General features: G+C 42.3%; 1 protein-coding gene across 1 annotated transcript in view; it reads right to left on the bottom strand.

The window, feature by feature from the left end:
- LOC138512997 (membrane-spanning 4-domains subfamily A member 8-like) overlaps positions 1 to 19576 on the bottom strand; it is a 177404-nt gene extending 157828 nt beyond the window's left edge. Inside the window, exon 1 of the mRNA XM_069627712.1 lies at positions 19339 to 19576. The gene's annotated coding sequence lies outside the window, so the exon portion shown is untranslated. The remainder of the gene's footprint in view (positions 1 to 19338) is intronic.
- Between the last annotated feature and the right edge of the window lie 686 nt (positions 19577 to 20262).

Below are 20262 nucleotides of genomic sequence, written 5' to 3'. Positions count from 1 at the left end.
GTGGGTGCCGTCCCACCTGGCAGGTCACACCTGCCGGGCGGGACGGCACCCGCCCGCAGAGTTGTAGTATGCTGGTACGGAAACAATAGTGCCAGTAAGCTTACCAAATGAGACAACTAGCAAATATTTAGTCTCAACTTGTGAAGGAAGCCTAGTCAAACTTACCAAAACCAGACTAATTAATCATATAAAATTATCCTATGGGACTCTATGTGAATGGGGACCACGGAAGCACCGGCTCCGTTCTTAATGGTGCCTGTGCTTCCGTGAAAACTCTGCGGGTGGGTGCCGTCCCGCCCGGCAGGTCAGACCTGCCGGCAGGTCGGCACCCACCTGCAGAGTTGTAGTATGCCGGTCCGGAAACAACAGTGCCGGTAAGCTTACCGGCACTGTTGTTTCCGGACCGGCATGCTTGTAATAAGGCTAATTGTCTGGCTAAACCTTGGTCCAGCTTCATCCTGAAAAAGAGTACTCAAATCCTACCAAGAGATAGAAACAATAGCCACAAATGATCCCAACAGCCAGGACATTTTAAACAACTATTTAATAGACAGACACTACCCAAACAGAAGTACTGCTTTGGAAAAAACATATGCCTGTACAACAAAGACCAAAACTACTCTTACAACAATAATGTCACACCAAATGAGACAACTGGCAACTCGCAAATATTTAGTCTCAACTTGTGAAGGAAGCCTAGTCAAACTTACCAAAACCAGACTAATTAATCATATAAAATTATCATTTAAATCTCCACAACATATGGAACTTTATTACATGGCCCTACTGCAACTTTTTCAACCATGGAGAAAAGAGATGGAATTATTAGGTAACCATGACTCATTTGAAGCTGCATTCAATGCAATTCAAAGCAGTAGAACAAATGTCAATTTCAAGCAATACAAAGGAATGTTGTACAATGAACGCCAACAAGAGGAAGAAGTTGAAGCTCAACTAGATAAAGATACTCCTGAGGGCAGTCAACCTTCCTTTACAGGAAGACAAAAACCACTTGGATAACCACTCATTATAAATGAAGCAGAAATAGCCATGATTGAACTAGAACATACCATGTATCAATATAAAGAATCGGAAGAAGACTTGTCAGTGCTAAAATCACAGCTAAATAATGAACAACTCACCATTTATTTAGAAGTCACTGAACAAATTGAACATGGTTTTAAACATGAAACTAAAACATATACCTGTAAAAATGATAAACCTTTGCTCCTGTATATAAGTGGTGAAGCTGGTTCTGGAAAAACATTCTTAATAAAATAATCAGCACATTTCTACAAAACGTAACAAACAACAACATTTTGGCTGTTGTAACAGCCCCCACAGTTTTAGCTGCCTGCAACATAGGAGGTGTAACTTTACATCGACTACTGCTCTTCCAGTAGAACACCAAAGCACATTCGAATACTGCAAATTATCAGCAGAAGCTGATACAGGAGTATACATAATTCTTAAACAAATGGAAGTACTCCTAATAGATGAAGTAAGCATGGTTTCCATCCTCATGTTGGCTTTAATTCACCTCAGAATGCAAGTCTTAAAAACGGACTACAAAGAATTGTTTGGAGGAAAACATGTTATTGTTTTCAGAGACCTCCTACAGTTAACACCAGTAAAGGGTGTACCTATTTTCAAAACATTAGGACACCAACAATGCTGCAAAACACTCAGCAGGATAGGAAATGTAAATCTCTGGCAACATTTTCAGTACAAAGAACTAACTCAAAACATGCGTCAGTCTGCGGATCTCGCCTATGCTAACATTTTAAAAAGCATTAGAACTGGTCTGCTTACTAAAGATTCAAAAACCATGAGCTATATGGGCGAAACACATCTGCTCCTGATGTACTACTACTACTCCCTATGTACCAACAAGCAACAACACGACTAACTAGCTCAGCTGGATTGCAGAAGATATTAACATTGTGTCTGAATTGCAGAGTAATTCTAAAATGTAACCTTGACATAGAACAAGGTTTAGTGAATGGAGCAATTGGTACAGTTGTTGGCTTCCAAACATATCCACATGACAACAAGATTCAGTTTGTCAACATACACTTTGACAAACTTGCAGAAGTCAAGAAAATAGGCCGCACAATAGCACAATTCCTTCTTTTCAAAGACATGTATGTACGTAGAGAACAATTCACTCTGTCTCCTGCATATGCTGTCACTATTCAAAAATCGCAAGGTCTAACCCTATATCACACATTGGTTGACATTGGCAGCACAGTCTTTAAAGAAGGTATGTGTTACCTACCACTTTCAGGTCTACGTACACTCAAACGTCTATTCCTAGTCAACTTTGATGCAAACAAAGTCAACTCTGACATTCCTTGCGCTCCTAGAATACAACAGGCTACGTGCACTGTATACCCCATCTACATATGTACCCTGTACCCCAAAAAGCTAAACTGTTCAAAAGAAAAAGAATACAGACATAACCTATAAGTGATCTCCCAACAATACCACCACATAAACAAAACACAACTGCTACTCCATTAAGCAATACAACCACAAAACTGTCTAGTGCGAACACAACTGCACATCCATCAGAAGACAGAAAGGCAAATATTTCTTCTACAAAAGAAAGTGCAGACCCACCAAATGACACAGAGACACAACTCTCTGGTCCATAGAAACCTCTGGGTAGTAAGCGCATTATAAATAACCCATCATATCCTGTCATTTAAATTTAGCAACACAACTGGAGTAAATTGCTATGCAAATGTAGCAATCAATTTTCTCTTCCAATTGCCACCAATTGTTCAAAACATGTGCTTAAATGGCTCAGACCATTGTATTTAAAAATGCTTGTCCTTCATAGAAATGCCACAAATAATCATGACAACACTTACATTGTCTCAGGTATAAGGCAAGAATTGGACTACTGTATAGGAATGGTATAATTCACCATAAACTCACAGAAAGATCCTCAAGAATTTCTAACGTATTTACTACAAGTACTGGAAACCAAAAACATACCAATAAATGAACTTTTCCAGATTTCATGCAACCATGTTTCACAAGAGAACATCCCATATGAACTATTTGTGTATGTATCCATACCAAATTGTGAATCCATTCCATTTCACCAGCTTCTGAAAAATGCAAATCATGGCATATTATGCACTTTTTGCAATTCAGACAATCATTCCACCATACAAATAAACTCAGATAGCCAGTATGTGATACTAATGCTTTTAAGGTACAAAGCAGATGGTACCAAGAACAACTGTAAGCTTACTAGTTTCATATGCAGCCAAGCATCTCTTAGCAAGAAAACCTTCACAACAGTATGCATAATCCACCACACTTGTGCCACAACCACTACAGGCCATTATACTGCACAAGTTAAAAAAAGAAGTGGTTGGTTTGAATGTACTGATACGTCCATTACTCTAAAACATAGGTTATCAGCAAATCTAACAAATGCCTACTTAACATTCCTTAAACCGAAAGTTAGTCACTGAACTGTAGCACAATAAACAGAATACGCCAACTGGTATTTAACTACATCCATCTACAATACAACTTTTAAAAGGCAAAATTGTTAGAATACGCCAACAGGTATCTAACTACTATAAAAATACCCTTCATTTCACTGCACTCCAAATACGTCTTCTAACGTCCAATATATTTAGAATACACCAACATTTATCAAACTACTTTAAACATTCCCTTCAGTACAACACACTTCAAATAAACATACTGTCACACCTACACTCACATAGGCATGTTGAGTGCAAAGTTAAAGCAAGTTTAAAGAGTTCCCATGAGAGGGTGTATTGGGTGGGGAGGGGCAGGAACTGGGTGGGAATGGCCATAGAGATTAGCATGGCCATGTGCAGCCAATGGGTGGTCAAATAACCAAACAATATGACATTTCTCCCTATTTGTACACTAATGTAATAGTGTCAGATTTTAGCCCAAACTGAAAAACAGAGGAAGTGTCAAGGGAAGAGGGAAGCACACATGCGGCCTCACACCTGAGTTCAAGATGGGCCCTGTACTGAAGGATCCCTCGCACTGATGGCATGCCCTTGAACTGGAGTGCAATAAAGTAAGCTACCGGCGATGCCTCTGGATTTTCTGGTGCGTGTCCTTGCATACTAGAGAAGGGGAAGGTCACCCTGTCTTGTGTGAACATCAAGCGTGTGAAAAAAGAAAGAATAAAGATGAAGAGGGCCCACCCTACGTTTGCACCTCTCAATTGCTGCAGAAAAAGAGGTGGAAACATAATGAGCTCGCTCTTAGCTTGTGTTTTTGTGCCTCTTGGGTGCCTCCATCCATGGAGATAGAAATCCCAGCCTGAGTGGGCATTTGTGGTACTGACCCAATATGTCATTCCTTGCATGGGAGTGGCCACTGTGGAGAGAAATGTCTGTCCGCAGGATCTGCTCCTACATGCCGTGATAGTAGAAGCTCCATGTTCATTAAGTAAAGCAAGTGAACTCACTTGCCAGTGATTTTCCTTCATGCTCCAGAGTGTGTGTCTGTGTGTTTCTTGACACTGTGATGAATACTGTGATGTCGTCCCTTCTCCCTGCGGGGGAGACCCTTTCCATGAGGCCAGGGTGGTGAGGCCGCTAACCGATAGTATCCCTGAAGGTGGTACTCAGCAGGAGGAACTCATGGGAAGGGATTCTCCCTCTGGGATACAGGGAGGAGGACATCATGGGCCAATGGGGTATTGTCAACCCTTAGCCACCTTTGTCACCTTGCCTTCTTTACCTTCCTCTTATGCCATAAATTATCCCATGTACTTATGCCACACCAATAGTGCTAGTAGTCTTGGGACGAGGAAGAATAGGGTTGGCTCCACTGAACTGTGATCTCCAGGTACTGTAACAAGGAAGAATAGGGTTGACTCCATTGAACTGTCATCTTGAGCTACTGGGAGCCATGAAGAACCCTCAAGACAATCTCACTGAACAGTCCAGTTCTCGTATGAGATGGAGCTTAAAGATGGAAGAGGGACTTACCAGGGTGTTAGTCCCTCCCTGGAGGCACTGCGAGTGAAGCACCCATACTGCGGACGGCAAAGCTGAAGCAAAAGCTGCTGACCGGGACATAGACAGAGGAACTATGGCGTCCCTCTCTGTTCGGATGAGTACCAGCAGACCAAAACGTGAAGAATCAGACAGTCCAGTCGTGGAAGAGCACCGTATGACATGGTCAATCAGAGGTGTGCAGCCAGGCTCCATGGAAGTGCTGGGGAGCTGTGCATGAATGCGTGCAAACAGGAAACAACTTCAAAGAACCATCGGAAGACGCTGAGAAGCCTGAGACTGAGGGTAGCGACCGGGAGACAATAGAGATGGGGCAAGAGAAGCCAATGTGAAGGGGTCTGGGACCCAAGAATGAAAAGTCAAGGTGAAGGGGACGGGGACCCAAGAATGAAAAAAAATGTAAAGGGGTCTGGTACCCGAGAACAAGATGCCATTGTAACGGGGTGAAGGACCCTCAAGTGGAGAACGAGTATACCTGGCAGGGGACTGTACCAGGGATAATGGAGGTTAACCAGTTGAACGCATACAGGGCCAAGGTCCTGGCAGTGACTAAGGAGGAGTTTCTCAGTCATACATCTTCCTCGTGGCAGTACCTGGCAGGGGAGTATACCAGGTCTGCCCAACTTACACACTGGAGACTCTGATCCAGGGCAGGAGAAAGGCCAGGTGATGGGAGTTATTCCGCTGGCATTGTAAGAAGCATAAGAAAGGCCAGGTGAAGGCAGGCATTCACCCTGCTTTGTGGAACTGTGAAAACCAGTCTGAGAAAGGCCAGAGGAAGGGAGACATTTCCCCTACTTTGTGGAACTATAAAAACCAGCCTGAGAAAGGGCAGGTGAAGGGAGACATTCCCCCTACTTTGTAAACTATACCCGTCCAGAAGAAGGGAGTAATTCTTCTGGACCCAGAAGGGACGAATCCAGTTTAGTTCGGTTATAAGTGTAAGGGATAGAAGTAGGATTTTGACACAGGACGGTGGACTTTTTAGTTACAGACATTCTGACAGTTCCTTAGTATTTGGTTGAGGCTGGGAAACCCCTCTTAGAGTTAGGGATAGGTAGGTTTTCTTCTTCTTTTTGTTGACAAATAAACGTATTTGCCCAAAAACATGCCACCTGGTTGTAGATTTGTGTTTGTATTTATTTTATTTATAGAGCGCACCAGGCCCACGGGCATCCGGGCACGTCTGTCACTTAGTTACAACATGATAAAGGCAAACAGAACATACAATTGCAATTTAAGTTACAGTTATATACATAAGGCAGTTAGAGAGTGAACATAAAAGCCATAACCTATATACATGAGGTGAGGCAGGTGGCTAACGCATGGAGGGAGTTTGGCAAGTAGATGGTGGGTCTTGGGCAGTCAGCCAAGCTATGGCCATGTTTTTGAATCTGTGGAAGAAGGGTTCCGTTCTTAGCAAGTTGGGGAGCGAATTCCAAAGTTTAGTCGCCATTACTGGGAAGCTAGCTCCGTCTGATCTTTGAAGGTTGAAGCCTGGTTTGGAGAGGCAGTTAGTCTGAGCAGTTCTACGGGGTCTGTTAGTGTTGTGGAGGACGCATCTATTGACTAGGTAGGAAGGTGCTTGGTTCGAAAGGCATTTGTGAGTGAAGGAAAGTGTTTTCAGTGAAATTCGTTGAGGGACTGAGAGCCAACGTATATTACGTCTGGTGTCTGAAATGTGTTGGTTCCTGGGGATGTTGAGTGCTGCTCTGATGGCATTGTTTTGGATAATCTGTAACTTATTTAGGTTACAACGGTTAGTGCCCAAATAGAGGGCATTACAATAATCAATTTTTGACAGCACGAGGGTCCTGGCCAGTGTGACACAGTTAGCTGGTGATAGGAAGGGGCGAGTAGCTGTGATAAGTTTACAGGTGTATGCCGCTGCGGAGGAGACTGCATTGGTTTGTCTAACAGCAGATAGAGTAGAGTCGATGTAGATCCCTAGTGTTTTTGTGTCCTTGGAGGCCTTAATGGTGTTCCCATTGATGGCGAAGGATTTGAACGCAAGGTCAAGTTTGGTTAGTTTTTGGGGAGAGCCGAGAATGAGGAGCTCTGTTTTTTCATCATTCAGACAAAGTCCATGCTGCGCCATCCAAGCTTGGATGACTTGGTAGATGGCATTCACAGAGAGAGAGAGTCGGATGAGTAGTCTCCTGAGATCGGGATGAGTATCTGGGTGTCGTCAGCATAGATGGTGTATGTGACACCCAGATAATCCAAAATATCAAATAGGGGTTTTGTGAACACGTTGTACAATGTGGGAGAGAAACAAGATCCTTGTGGTACCCCACAGGTGACAGGTGAGGGTGATGCTGCTGCTAAGGGGGAAAAGACATGCATTGATCTGTTGTCCAGGAATGAGCTGATCCAAGCTGTGGCTTTATCAGAAAAGTGTGCAGCTAGTTTAAGGTGTCGACACAGTATTTGGTGATTGATGAGATCAAAAGCCGTGGAGAGGTCGAGAAGAAGTAGTAAAGCAAGTTTATCCTTGTCTCTTAGGTCTTCGATCTGGGTTTTGAGATCGATAAGGGCAGTTTCGGTGCCGTTTCGTGGTTGAAACCCAGATTGCCTTAGTCCCAGGAGTTTATTGGATTCGAGGTAGTCTTGAATCTGTAAGTAGGCAGCTCGGTCAAGGATTTTTAGTAGAAAAGGCACTGTGGTGATGGGCATGTAGTTAGTAGGTATATTAGCGTCCAAAGTTGGTTTTTGTAGGAGCGGGATAACCCAAGCATCCTTCAAGTTGTCCGGTACGATCCCAGTGCTGAAGGAGGAGTTAATGAATGTGGTAATGAAGGGAGCTAGCTCATGGGCTGCTTCCTTGATGATGGGCGCAGGGCAGAGTTCCCCTTGGCAGTTGGAAGGTTTAAGGCTATTGATAATATTTTCCACTTCAGTAATAGATAGAGGTGAGAAGCTGAACGGAATCAATGAATCAGGGATAGAGTTGTTTACAATCGGAAGAATGTTCGGTTGAAAGTTGGATTGTAGACTGTTTTGTTTATCATTAATTTTGACTTGGAGGTAGGCAATCTTGCCAAGGACTGCTTTTTGGATATTAGTCCACCAAGTGCTATCTTTGATGCAGGAGTCAGGTGCAGTGACAGGGGTTTCAAGTTCTTTTAAAATCTCCTCCTTCCACACCCTCACAACACCCATTACTACAAATTGGCAACAAGAGATGGGATCAACTCCTGCCTACACCAGACCACACCATGCAGTGAGCGACACTGCTGCCTCCATTACTACACTTCCCGGAAGAACCGTCCATCCCATGCAACCAATGGAGACCACTGTTTGTGACATACATTGACACGATTGGAGGTACAGAGTTTGCCCATCAGAGAAAAATGGAGAAGCTCTTGAATGCCCTGGGGCTGGAGGGCCTAAGGAAATGTTCAGGCCTGAAAGAAGTGCACCTTCAGGCATAGGGAGGTGATGATATAGTCCATGAAAAATCATTGAGAAGGATGGCGCTCAGATATGTTAACAAAGATAACACACTACCCCAGAAAATAGAGTTTTCTTCAGGCTCCAAAGCTCCAAATAGTTAATAGACAACTCCATAAGAAAACCCAGGGAGATGATGCTTTAATGCAATTTCGGTGACAGGTTAGATGATGGGGTAAGGGACCTGCTTCTAGAACATGTCTATGCCAAAAACTCAAGAAAGTCTTATTCAAGAGAAGAACGTCCCCTTAGACAAAGTGGTACAAATAGCCAGATCATTTGAAGATTCAAATGTCATATCCCCAAAGTGTATTTATCATGGGCAGTACCCCCAAAGAACCGCCAAGAAAATAAAGAGACTGGTACAATCATACCAATCATGCCAAATATGCAGAAGATATCGCCATCTTGCAAATGATCGCACATGCCCAGCAAAGAGTAAAGGTTAGATGCACAGGACATTTTGTAAGACAATGCAGATAAACAAACAAATGGCTCATGACTACAATGGAAAATAAAAGTAGGTCTTGCAGCTGATTCAGCTGAAGATAAGAATGCCATACTTACTATAAAACGTGAACCCAAGAGAAATTCAAAACCCTACTGTGCAGCCTTCATAGATGACAATGATTTGGGTCTTCCGGCAGACTCTGGGTCAGACCGCACCTTTATTCCAGATAGAACCTACAAGAAAATGGTCGGTAAGAAGTAGGTCAAGGTAGAGAAGGTGGATGTTGATCACACAATGGATGATAGTCATGCAGCTCATCAGTTGTGATACAAGACCTTCCTACTGGAGTTCAAAGGGCCCAAACCCCACACCAATGTTCACTTTGATGAGCACAGACCATCAGTCCAAGGTAGGCATGGCCAACACAAATTGGATACAATGCTTCCCCAAACTGTAGAGAGCAAGTACTTTTTGTCAAGAGTGCAGACTGGACGTCAATAGTAGATCAACATAGAGATATGTTCAGTACCAGACAAGGATGTGTAAAATATTAAATACACAACATAAGATTACTCCCAGGAGTGGTTCGACAAAACACAAAGTCAGACCTGTGACTGCCACTGCCAGAAAGAACCACAAATACCTTATCCAGAAACTGCAAAAACAACAGAATAATAGAACGCAGAGAGGCTTGGGAATGGTTGGGCCCTGTTGTCCTAATGAAGAAGCCCAGCACCAACACGATTAGGCTCAGTGTGGACTTTAGGAACTTGAAGCTAGACATACTTGCTGACAGTTACCCGTTGTCAAGCATCTTAGAACTAATGTTAATGCTGAAGAATGCAGCATGTTCTCAAAGATAGATATTATGCATGCTCTTTATCAAATAAAGCTTCAGAAAGACTTGAAATCCTCACTCCTTTCATTACCCCTTTTGCCACCTACAGATTCATCAAAATGCTGTTCGGCCCAACCAATACATTACCCACATCTGACATGAAGTATGGTTAAATCGCAGCTTTGGAACTCTAGGTGTTCCAGAATGTTAATTATGTGTAGAGCCTTCCAAATCAAATCAAATAAAAAATTAAGCAAACTGCTGAATACACCACCAGACTGAGCAGTCTATCCACTTCAGATTTACTGTTTTCTTTGCATTCTGCTACCTATAGCTTCTTTTGGTGAAAAAGCATACTGTATTGGTGTTACCATGCAAAGAAACAAACAAGGAAGGAACACAGTGAAGGACATATATAAATATGTGCTCCAAAACCCCCATATAGAGTAATAGTGGGAAGGTAACTACAAGTCTGAGAATCAAAATTTCTCTTGACTGACCTGTCTGTGCTTAATGGAGGTACCAGACATGTAATTGGGTCACTTGGCAATACTTAGAGCTTTGTAGAATGCAGTCCTCTCTCTGTACATATCCTACCTCTCAGCCTATTGAGACTCCAAGGCAGGGGAAATACATGGTTTTCATTTTTGGTGGGTGTCATTTAAGTCTATGGAGAACTATGGGGCTTGACTTGAGTGTGAATTCGGTCCAGAGTCGGTGACACCCGTAAAATGCAGGTGCATTGAAAGGTATGCCCAAGATCATGCATTAGATACTCTGCCAGTCGTGACCTCCAGTCTTGCTACAACCTATAAATCTGCAACTTGTATATGAGCATTTATATTGGGAAAATTATACTTTATTATTGTATGAAGCATCAAAATGCCATGAGCTAAAAATAAAAAGACAGGCAGAACATCTCATATTTTCCACAACGCAATAGAGAAAACCTCATATGTTCCGTAGGACAATACAGCAGCTGTAGTTCTGCATGTTATTCAGAAACAAGTGTAATTGAAGAAATTAAATAAGGTGGAAAAAGTGTTTGCCAACATTACTGGCCTTTTTATTCAGAGGTTACTTTTCATGTAGACCACTGTTATGTGGCTAAACCAGCTAGGTCATAGCACGTCCCCACATTGCTAGTTTCAACTGTGATATTCATTACACCCTTAACGTGTTTAACTAAGTTATGTCCCTTGCAGTAGTTTACACTTGGGTCCGTCGTGGATTGGAGCTAATGGCAGTTTGGTGGTAATTAAGCCTTTTGCAGGAGTAATGTGGCACAATGTGTGCACATTATGTTCGGGTCCACATTTTTTGTGTTTGCATGTTAGTAATAGGTGCTCAGATACCTTGACATGATACACACACACACACACACACACACACACGGCAACAACATGCCTTCAAACATCTAAGCTGTGTTATCATCGTCATAATTTAAATTAAGGCATGTTGTATTGTTTGTATCTGAACACACAGCACAAATTAATTGCATGATAATATGTATAAGTGTGGGGTTTTCACCATGTTTTCAAATTCTCAAAGGGTTACTCATGGTAAATTAGTATAGGCCGCTGATTTTTAATACATGCAGTTATTTCCCTTCCTTGCATTGTAGTGTGAATAATGACAGATACATTTTTTGTCTGAGCTTCTTTGCTGCATTGCCTTGTACTCGTTTTGCAGATACCCATTCTCTGTTGTGCATTTCTGTCCTTTCATAGTGAATCATACTTTTGTATTGTAAGGGTGTTTTACCATGTGGTTTGGTATTTTGGAGTCAGCTTTATAGTACTAGTGTAGGTTTCAAAAGACAACTACACAGAAAGTATTAAAGGTTAATGTCAAACTAAAGATGGGACGGGAGGTGACAGAGGGATCATTGCAAGTTTCAGCATTTCTCACAGAAATGACACCATATTTGTCTACCATTACTTTCATTCATAGTACCCTTAAATTCATCTGATTATGAATGGCGATAGCATTTGTTAGTCCACATTCATGATGGAGTCCCATAGGCATCTTTTGGGGATAGCAGGAATTTCCACAGGTGTTATTCCGCCTGCAGTGATTCCTGCAGTTTTTGGAAGTAAAGTGGTGAAAATACCTCTAGGCAAGCGTTGCAGGTATTTTCTCTACTTTATCTCCAAACGCGTAATATGGCAGCATGGTAAAAGTGGCAGTAATTCAATTGATCAAACCAACAGACAGGGAAAAGCTATTGGTAAAACAATTTGCTTCTCAACCGTTATGAACAGTATTAAGTGATAACGCACATGAGATGCGTGGAGAAGAGAGCAGTGAGAATAGTTTAGTCTTTTGTGTAAATGCAGTGTGGGCTGCTAATGCTAACCCTAAAAGGAAGCACAACCCTACAACTATCAGGGGTGCTGTCCCTAGATCCATGGCTCTGTGCTGTGTATCTAAAAGAAAAGGGACGAAAAGCTATCCCTACTCTAAAGCAACGAATCATTGAGTGACAAAAACACGAACTAGTCCGCAGTCAGAAACCAACAGTCCACTTTCCCGCTAAAGTCAGAACATTCCAAAGGAGAATTTGTACCATTTAAATTCCTTTATTCAACCGCAATGCGGTGTGTTGAAAATAAAGTGTATCTAGAAGGCAGAAACTAGAAAGCAAAGTAAGAGAAAGAGCCGACTGGGGTGCCTGCATCGCTCAATGTACAGCCCAACTGGGGAGTGCAAACTAAAAGCTTGTATCCTATATCAATAAAAGGATATCAGGAACAGAGGTCGACCGGTTTCAATGACTCCAATTACTGTGTCATCTTCTCCAGGACCAAGAACTTCATGGATGTGTGATAACAAGGAGATCCATTGCTCAGGTGAGGATCTGGCGGCCATCCCGTGTCCTATGGAGAAAGGAGAACCTGTTTTCAAGTGGTTGCTATGTGGGTCAGCAGAGGCCGACAGCGGTGATAGACCGAATCCCCATGGCAGCACCACACATCGATTGTCAACCTTTCAGCGCATACTCTATCCAAAGCAGAATCTCCGATCTTACAGAAAGGCTCATCATTTGTACCCATGGCACATCATGATGCTTTTCTGATCAATATGACCCTGGCACGCCTAATACAGAAGATCACTAACCCACAAGACGAAACTACACTCACTGCTTTCTTCTCCATACATTTCGTGTGTCTCATCACCTCAGTAATTCAATTGCTGTAATTTTTTACCATATCACCGTCCTCGTAACGACCCTCATAGCCTACTGACGGAATTAAAAATGATAGAAGCAGGAAAGGTGGCCTAAATTCCCAGTTCTATACTTGACAGAAGTATGTGATCCTGGGTAAATCACTGTGCGTCACAGTGCCTTACTTTCCTTAGCTGACAAAGTAGTTACTGCCTTAAATTGATTTTTGAAGGTATGTGTTACGTGTGTGAATAAAGTGTATGATGGTTGATGTGTCTGTGGAGAGAATGTGGAATTCTGTGTAAAAGTTCCTGGACTGGAATGCTGTGGGGAAGATCTGGAGTGTTTGTGTTTGAAAGGAAAGGGGTCGGATTGAAAAGGAGGAGGAAGAGGACGCTGGAGGCCTGGGCTGCTGTGAACTCATATCTATGAACCAGAATAAAGACATAACAAGTACTAAAGGTGTGGATAGTCTTCTTAACAGAATGCACTACATAGAGACCCCCACACTCGTGCATGCACAGGGCACACAGTCAGCGGTCAGCAGACCCACGGCTCAACGCCAGCAGATGCTGGGTGATCCTCAGTCAGATGTAAGGCGATACAGTCACTCCAGTGCTGCACCTCAGATTAGAGCCGCCGGGGATTGGGGAGACCAGGGGGTCGGCCGCCGCAGCGTAGGATGGTCCAAGGTTGGGTCGCTGCACATGGTGAGGCGGCCGCTCACCCCCAGTCAGGGCAGAGAGCCTCGTCTCTCGCTTAGTCTGTGAGCCTCCATGGAGGTGACGCAGTCAGGGACTTCGCATAGGGGCTAGACGGTGATCTGGAGAAACAGGATTATCTCTGTGACAGTCTTCTCCCACGGGACCCCAGTCGGTCATTCCGCTCAGTAGGTCAGGCAGAGTGGGTCCAAGTCGTTCCCAGTAGCAAAATCGGCACCAGCAAGGCTGGATTAGTCAGCAGGATCTTCAATTTCACGGAGCTGCACGTTCAGGCGGCCATTTCGTACGAGAGCAACAGCGCCCCCGTTATTTAACTTTTTAACCTTTGTACATTATCCTGATTATTCCTGAATTCAGTAGGTTTCCGTATTTTAATCTTTTCACTGATGTATGATTGAAACATACCAACACACATTTTTTAATTATTGTATATTTTATGAATATTTTATGCAGAATCAATTGTATTGATTATTTTGATCAATAGCAGCATCATTATTTGAAATCATCCATATTGATGTGGAATCAATTGTATAAATTGCTATGAATCTTTCTTTTGTGTTTGTGAAGTTTTATGAAATTGATTCAGAAATACACTTTTGCAACTGACAACCTAAAAGACTTTAGGAAGAGAGAGAAAGCTTAAGGGAAAGGAAAGGGTCTCGTGAGGCTGGGTCAGGTTGAGCAAGAGGAAATGGTGTCCGGTGCACCTTTGAATGTTATCCAAGTGGACAAGACATTAAACTCTGTAGTAATATATCTCAGTATATAATTGCACCTACTGGACAGATCGACGTGGAACCTGCAGCTCTCAGGTTTGAATCTGGGTAAGAAGAGCTCCGCCTTTCATCCTTCTGAAGTTGATCAAATTAAGAAAGTTGAAGTGGGGAGTTGTAAGATTGCATGTCAGTCCAGTACAGTCAGTCAAATGTCAGGCATGCATGGGTCTGCTTTTTATCAGTCTGAGGCTTATAATATTACACAGAATGTAACAAAACCATACATCATAGAAACATTTTTTGGGACGATTTGTTCAGGACATGAACATCTACACTCATTCACTTTTCTGGCGTAGAATTCTATCTGGGACTCAAATAAGATTATCCTTAGCCACCCTAAGGTGCATTGATGAAATATTGAGTTATATTGGAGGGAACCTATAATCTGAGTACTGTATGTATGTGTATTGTGATGAATTTTAGGATGTCGTCCCTTCGTCCCATGGGGGATCCAGAACCGGATGAGAAACAAAGCGCGAAAGGAACCGAATGCGTGACCAGAGAGAAGCCTAAGTCTGCAGGGACGCTGCAGACCCTGCAGGATGTTGAACGTTTCCGGAGCCCCACAAAGAAGACCGTTGCCCAGCGACCGCTGATACCGCCAAGAAGGAAGCAAACAGGTACGCAGGTTGCCCGGGAGATGTGAGAGGTCGGGGAAGTGTAGGGGTGAGTTAAGGAGCAGGAGGGAATGAGGGTCTGGGACCCTACACCAAACAAGAGACAGTTGTATAACTGGCAGGGGAATGAACCATCAGATACACAAGAATGGTGCGAGTCTGGGACCCGCACCCAATAGAGGGATGGTCTGGGACCCTATTAATGTAGAGGGTCTGGGACTCTGAAGTGAATAAGAGACAGTTGTAAAACAGGCACGGCTGCCGCCGGAGTTGCATTTTTTCCAGCTCCCAGAAACATGCAATTACCAGGTCATTACGGCCTTGGCAATTCTGGGCACCGGAAAAAATCCTTCCCCATTCCCATCGAGCCCTATAGGAATGGGGAAGCCGGATGCACAGGCACTGTCATCAACGGTGCCTGTGAATCTGAAATACTGTGCTTGCAGGAGCCTTTCATTCCGCCAGGCAAACGCGAGCACAACTCAGAGTTTGCCGGTCCGGATACAACGGTACTGGCAAGCTTACCAGTACCGTTGTATCCGGACGGGCAAGCTCGTAATGATGCCCAATTGTTGCGGGTTTTGAACCCGCACCCAAGAGAAATACGGTCTGGGAGCAAGAGACAATTATATATTTGAGAGAGGGTCTGGGACCCTAAGGAAATGAGAAAGAGTTGCAGACTTGGTGGTAAGTGAACCAAGTGGATATAAAGTATTGTGAGTCTGGGACTCGCACCCACATGTGAAACCAATGTTTAAAACCAGGAGGGGCTGAGACCCAGAGAGAGAAGAAGAGATAACACAAGAGAAAACGGTTCCTAGTGACTTTTTCGAATGCAATATTTTCGAAATGCCATTTTGTTGGCACAAAATTGCAGAGAAAAAAAACTTTTGAATGTTATTTTTATTTTTTAAATGGGGGGATTCCTCCCCAAACCCCCTTTTTTTAATCTAAACACGTTTTTACTCGCAAAACACAAAAAAACATATAAAATAAAACAACATTCAGAATTTTTTTTTCAGCTATTTTTTTTCCACAAAATGGCATGTCGAAAATATTTTTTCGATCATTTAACAGGATACCAGAGAAAACATGTGCTTAAAAACAGAACCAAACAAGTCGTATAAAGTATTGCGAGTTTGGGGCCCGCACCCACATGAGAGATTGAAGATAAGGGGGTCGGGAGATCCTACACTTGATAGCGAACTATGCAAAGATGCTATGAAAAAGAAACATAAACACAAGATGTATTCATTACCTTGTGAACTGCCCAGTGACATTTTATCTAAGAGAAACAGGAGCTCAGGAGCCCTATGGGATGAGCATAAGATAAAATGAAATCTATGGGAAAGATGCACAACGCTAGCATTGGAACCTTGCATTTTCGTACATTGTTTAGCATCACTGTTTACCAGCGAGACTGGGAACTGTTTATCGAAAACATCAAGAACACTTTTGTACTTTGAAAGGGACTATCCTTGCACAGTTACCTTAGATCATTAGTGTTAGGGACAGAGGTAGGTTTTGGGACACGACAGTGACAGGCTTTTTAGTTTTGGAATTCCTGACAGTTTCACTAGTTTCCTTTAAGGCAGGGAAACCCTTCTTAGGATTAGGGATAGACACCCCTTTGCTATTTAAAAAAAAGACTTTATCCAAGAACATGTGACCATTGTGTCCCATCCTTACTTCTGCGCCCTTACAGTATGCTTCATAGGATTGATATGAATTGTGATGTTTTATGTACGAATTGTCAATTTTAGTGTATGTCCCAATGGTTTGCATGTGTAATTGCCTGATTTAATTGTATGAAAAGAGATTTGAGGAATTGTCTACTTTTAATACTTTTTGTAAACGACTATTTCTTTTGTGAAAGATTTAAAATAAACTGTGACACAATAATTTGTTTTTAAACTACAAAATAGGGAATTCATAACAGACACAAACCTTTGAAAAGCCTTTGGGGATTGGCAAGAGTGAGTCATTTGTTAGTGGTGCCTGCATTTTCATCTTGCTGAGTTTGCTTCCATGGGTACTACTGTGGTTATTTATTTAATAATAGGGAGAGTCCATGGCTGCAGGTGAATGACCACTGGAAGGCCAGTAGGACTGAGGTAAACTCAGTCACAAGTCAAGCATTGATGATGTAGACTCTGATGTTTCTTGAAGGTATGCCATTGATCAGGAGGGATTGCAATGTTATGCAATGTAGGATGCAATTTAACGGTAGATGAACGTGTATGTAATTGTGTGAAATCATGGAAATGTATTAAGATCTAAAATATTAAATGCTCTTGTTTGTATTTGCTAACAACATGATGTTGAATAAATTAATTGGAAAGATCGCAATTAATTGTTGCGAGATAGCTTTTAGTTTTTAGTATTAATAAGCATGGAATACATGGAAATTATTAAGATCTAAAATATTAAATGCTGTTGTTTGTATTTGCTAACAACATGATGTTGAATAAATTAATTGGAAAGATCGCAATTAATTGTTGCGAGATAGCTTTTAGTTTTTAGTATTAATAAGCACTGATGAATATGAAAAGTAAATGGTTGTGTGAATTATGTAATATATGAGATATAAATGCAGATGGTGATAAACTAAATGAATTTGTTCTATGAATATATTATGCAAAAGATATTTGTTACAGTTGTGAAATATTTTCGGAACTAAAGACAGCCATAGCAACACATATTGCAATGTTATGAGCTCTGTACCTGGGAAAAACACATAACATATATCTACAGTAAGGGGCCTATTCTCAAAACCTTTGTTGGTGCAAATGATGAGAAGTGATAGTGCATCTCATCACTTGCGGCCCAAAAGACATGTGCCCTATTCACAAAGTTCCTTTGAATGTGTGCATCATCGATGCATACATTCAGATTCTCTTTTTCATCCTTTTTGCACATTTGCACAAATAAGGACGAATTTCTGCACGTGTTAATGCACACACTGAATTCAAAAACAGAATGCACATTAAAATGTGTGGAAAGCAAACACATTCTTCTGTGCCTCTATGGATCAGGTGCAGTGAAAGTGTGATGCATGAATGTGTCATTTCGGACCTATTCATGCATTTTGTAAAGTGCAGAACAGCAGCATTATGAACCACTGCTGTCTTACTACATTACCATGCCACAAACAGGGATCTAAATTCTTTTTTCCTTTTGACCCCATAGGTGCAGGCCACTCCATTCATACTCATGATACTACTGTATGCCGAGGACTGGCCAAAGCAACATTTGAACTGCAGCACAGACTTCTGGAAATGATCTGCCCCCTTTGTGAACAGGGTGACATGTACATTTCTAAAAATAATTAAAGTTTAAAAAATGCATCCTCTATGTCTTTTTATTTGCATAACTTTTGTCAATTTGGCAGTAAGTGTTTTGTTTTTTTAAATAGTACATTTTTTGTCAGCTGCAAACAAAGGGGTCATTTTGTTTTGTATATTAAAAGAAGAGGTATTTGTAAGCCATTTGTCATTTAGACACTTCACTTTCTTTGAACATCCCTAGCAAGAAAGGTTTTGACCTATTCCATTAACTGTTTACTTTGTTTTTATTGAACATGAACTGGTAGGAAAAGGTCAAATCGCTTCAATCCATTGCTTACAGCAACATTTCATCAGTTTGTCATTGTCATAAGGTTAACCTGAATCTGTCTTCTGAAACTCTTAAAAGCTTGGCCAAACCCGAATTACCTGAATACAGTGAAAATGCAGGGATTGGTAGTTCAGACGAATGTATTTATCCAGCCTTACGGGCTTATCAGGAGTTGGGCGGTACCCCGGCACTAATTGCAATGGGATACTGTCCAACGCAATTGGCGTTACCAATATGCCGTCCGGCGCAATTTGTGCCGGATCACGAGTAGTGTTAAGGCGGTAAATCCCCATTCCCCATTGGGTCTATTGAACCCAATGGGGTTGGGGTGGCGCTATTAACGCGACGCAAATAGCGCTGCACTAATAGCACCGGAAACAGCCCAAAAATTGAGATTTTTACCCCCAACTAGAAGCTGGAGGTAAAACTCACATTTTGCGCTGGGCTTATGATTAAGCCAACCTTTAAATGCGTCTGTAATAGCGTTACTGCCACATTTAAGGGCTATGGCCCAACTCATCATGAGGCCCATATGCTTGAAAAACCCACATTAGACTTGACTCAACTTTTTCAAGTCGGGTATACAGCATTTCTTTACCTTAATCTGCATAGTAAACTCTGCTGCCTTCATCAATGAGCCTGTCCATACACTGTGTAATGTACTTACCCACGTACGTGCTTCCACCTATATCCAAATCGTGTCCTCTTACTTCCTCTCCATCACCACCAGTCCTATTTCTTCAGTGCCTTTGCCTCAATGTTCTCTGCTGGTCCCGACTGAGCCTTCGCCAGAATTCTTACACTCCTGGGTGTCAACTAGAAGCGCAAAGGGCATGTGTAGGTTTGAGGGGATATGCAAGATGTGCAGAGCAAGGGTCGTGGAGATCCTGTGAAAGCCGCAGCACCGAGAAGACACAGACAAAGACAGGGCAAGAGTTTCATTGGCTGCCACCAGGGAGACCGTGTGGAGGATGTGCTCAGCACAGATGACAGGCACTGGCTCAATGAGCTCTGAATACAAGAAACCTGCCAGAGATCATGAATTAAATATAAGGAAACACGATCATCTGGTCCTCATTAGATGATGGGTTGGGAGCAGTATGCCATGCTTGTTACTGTAGTAGATGGATGAAATCAAGACTTCTACTGAGCTCGGATGTGACCACGTTGAGCAATTATCTGCAGCTCAGCCTGAGACTTGCAGTGAATATCTACTAGCGTGCGATACACAGGCTTGGCCACTGTTAGATCTGAGCGAGTAACTCTACTCACTGAGATCGGCGAGAAATATAGTAATCGGTGATGCAGCACATAGCCTGACCTGTAAGTGGGTGTGCACAATTCATGAACAAACTATTCTGTTGTATAAGATATTAGCAACTTTTTGCCTTTATGAATGCTACATCATCCTGCTGTGATGTGATGACAGAGGATGATGGAATTCATTCATCATCAAGAGCTGTGACATCACACCAGAGTGATATGGCATTTTTCTTTTTTTTAAAATATATATATATATATTTTATTGTTGTAGGGTGAAGGGTGAGAGTGACCTGGTAATGTTCTGTTTTATATATTTCAATCAGGCCTC

The sequence above is a fragment of the Ambystoma mexicanum genome, chromosome 12 (genome assembly GCF_040938575.1).
Source record: "Ambystoma mexicanum isolate Mex_15411 chromosome 12, UKY_AmexF1_1, whole genome shotgun sequence".
Lineage (NCBI taxonomy): Eukaryota > Metazoa > Chordata > Amphibia > Caudata > Ambystomatidae > Ambystoma > Ambystoma mexicanum.
Note: the sequence above shows the minus strand (reverse complement) of the source record. Positions and strands in the feature narration are given on the sequence as shown.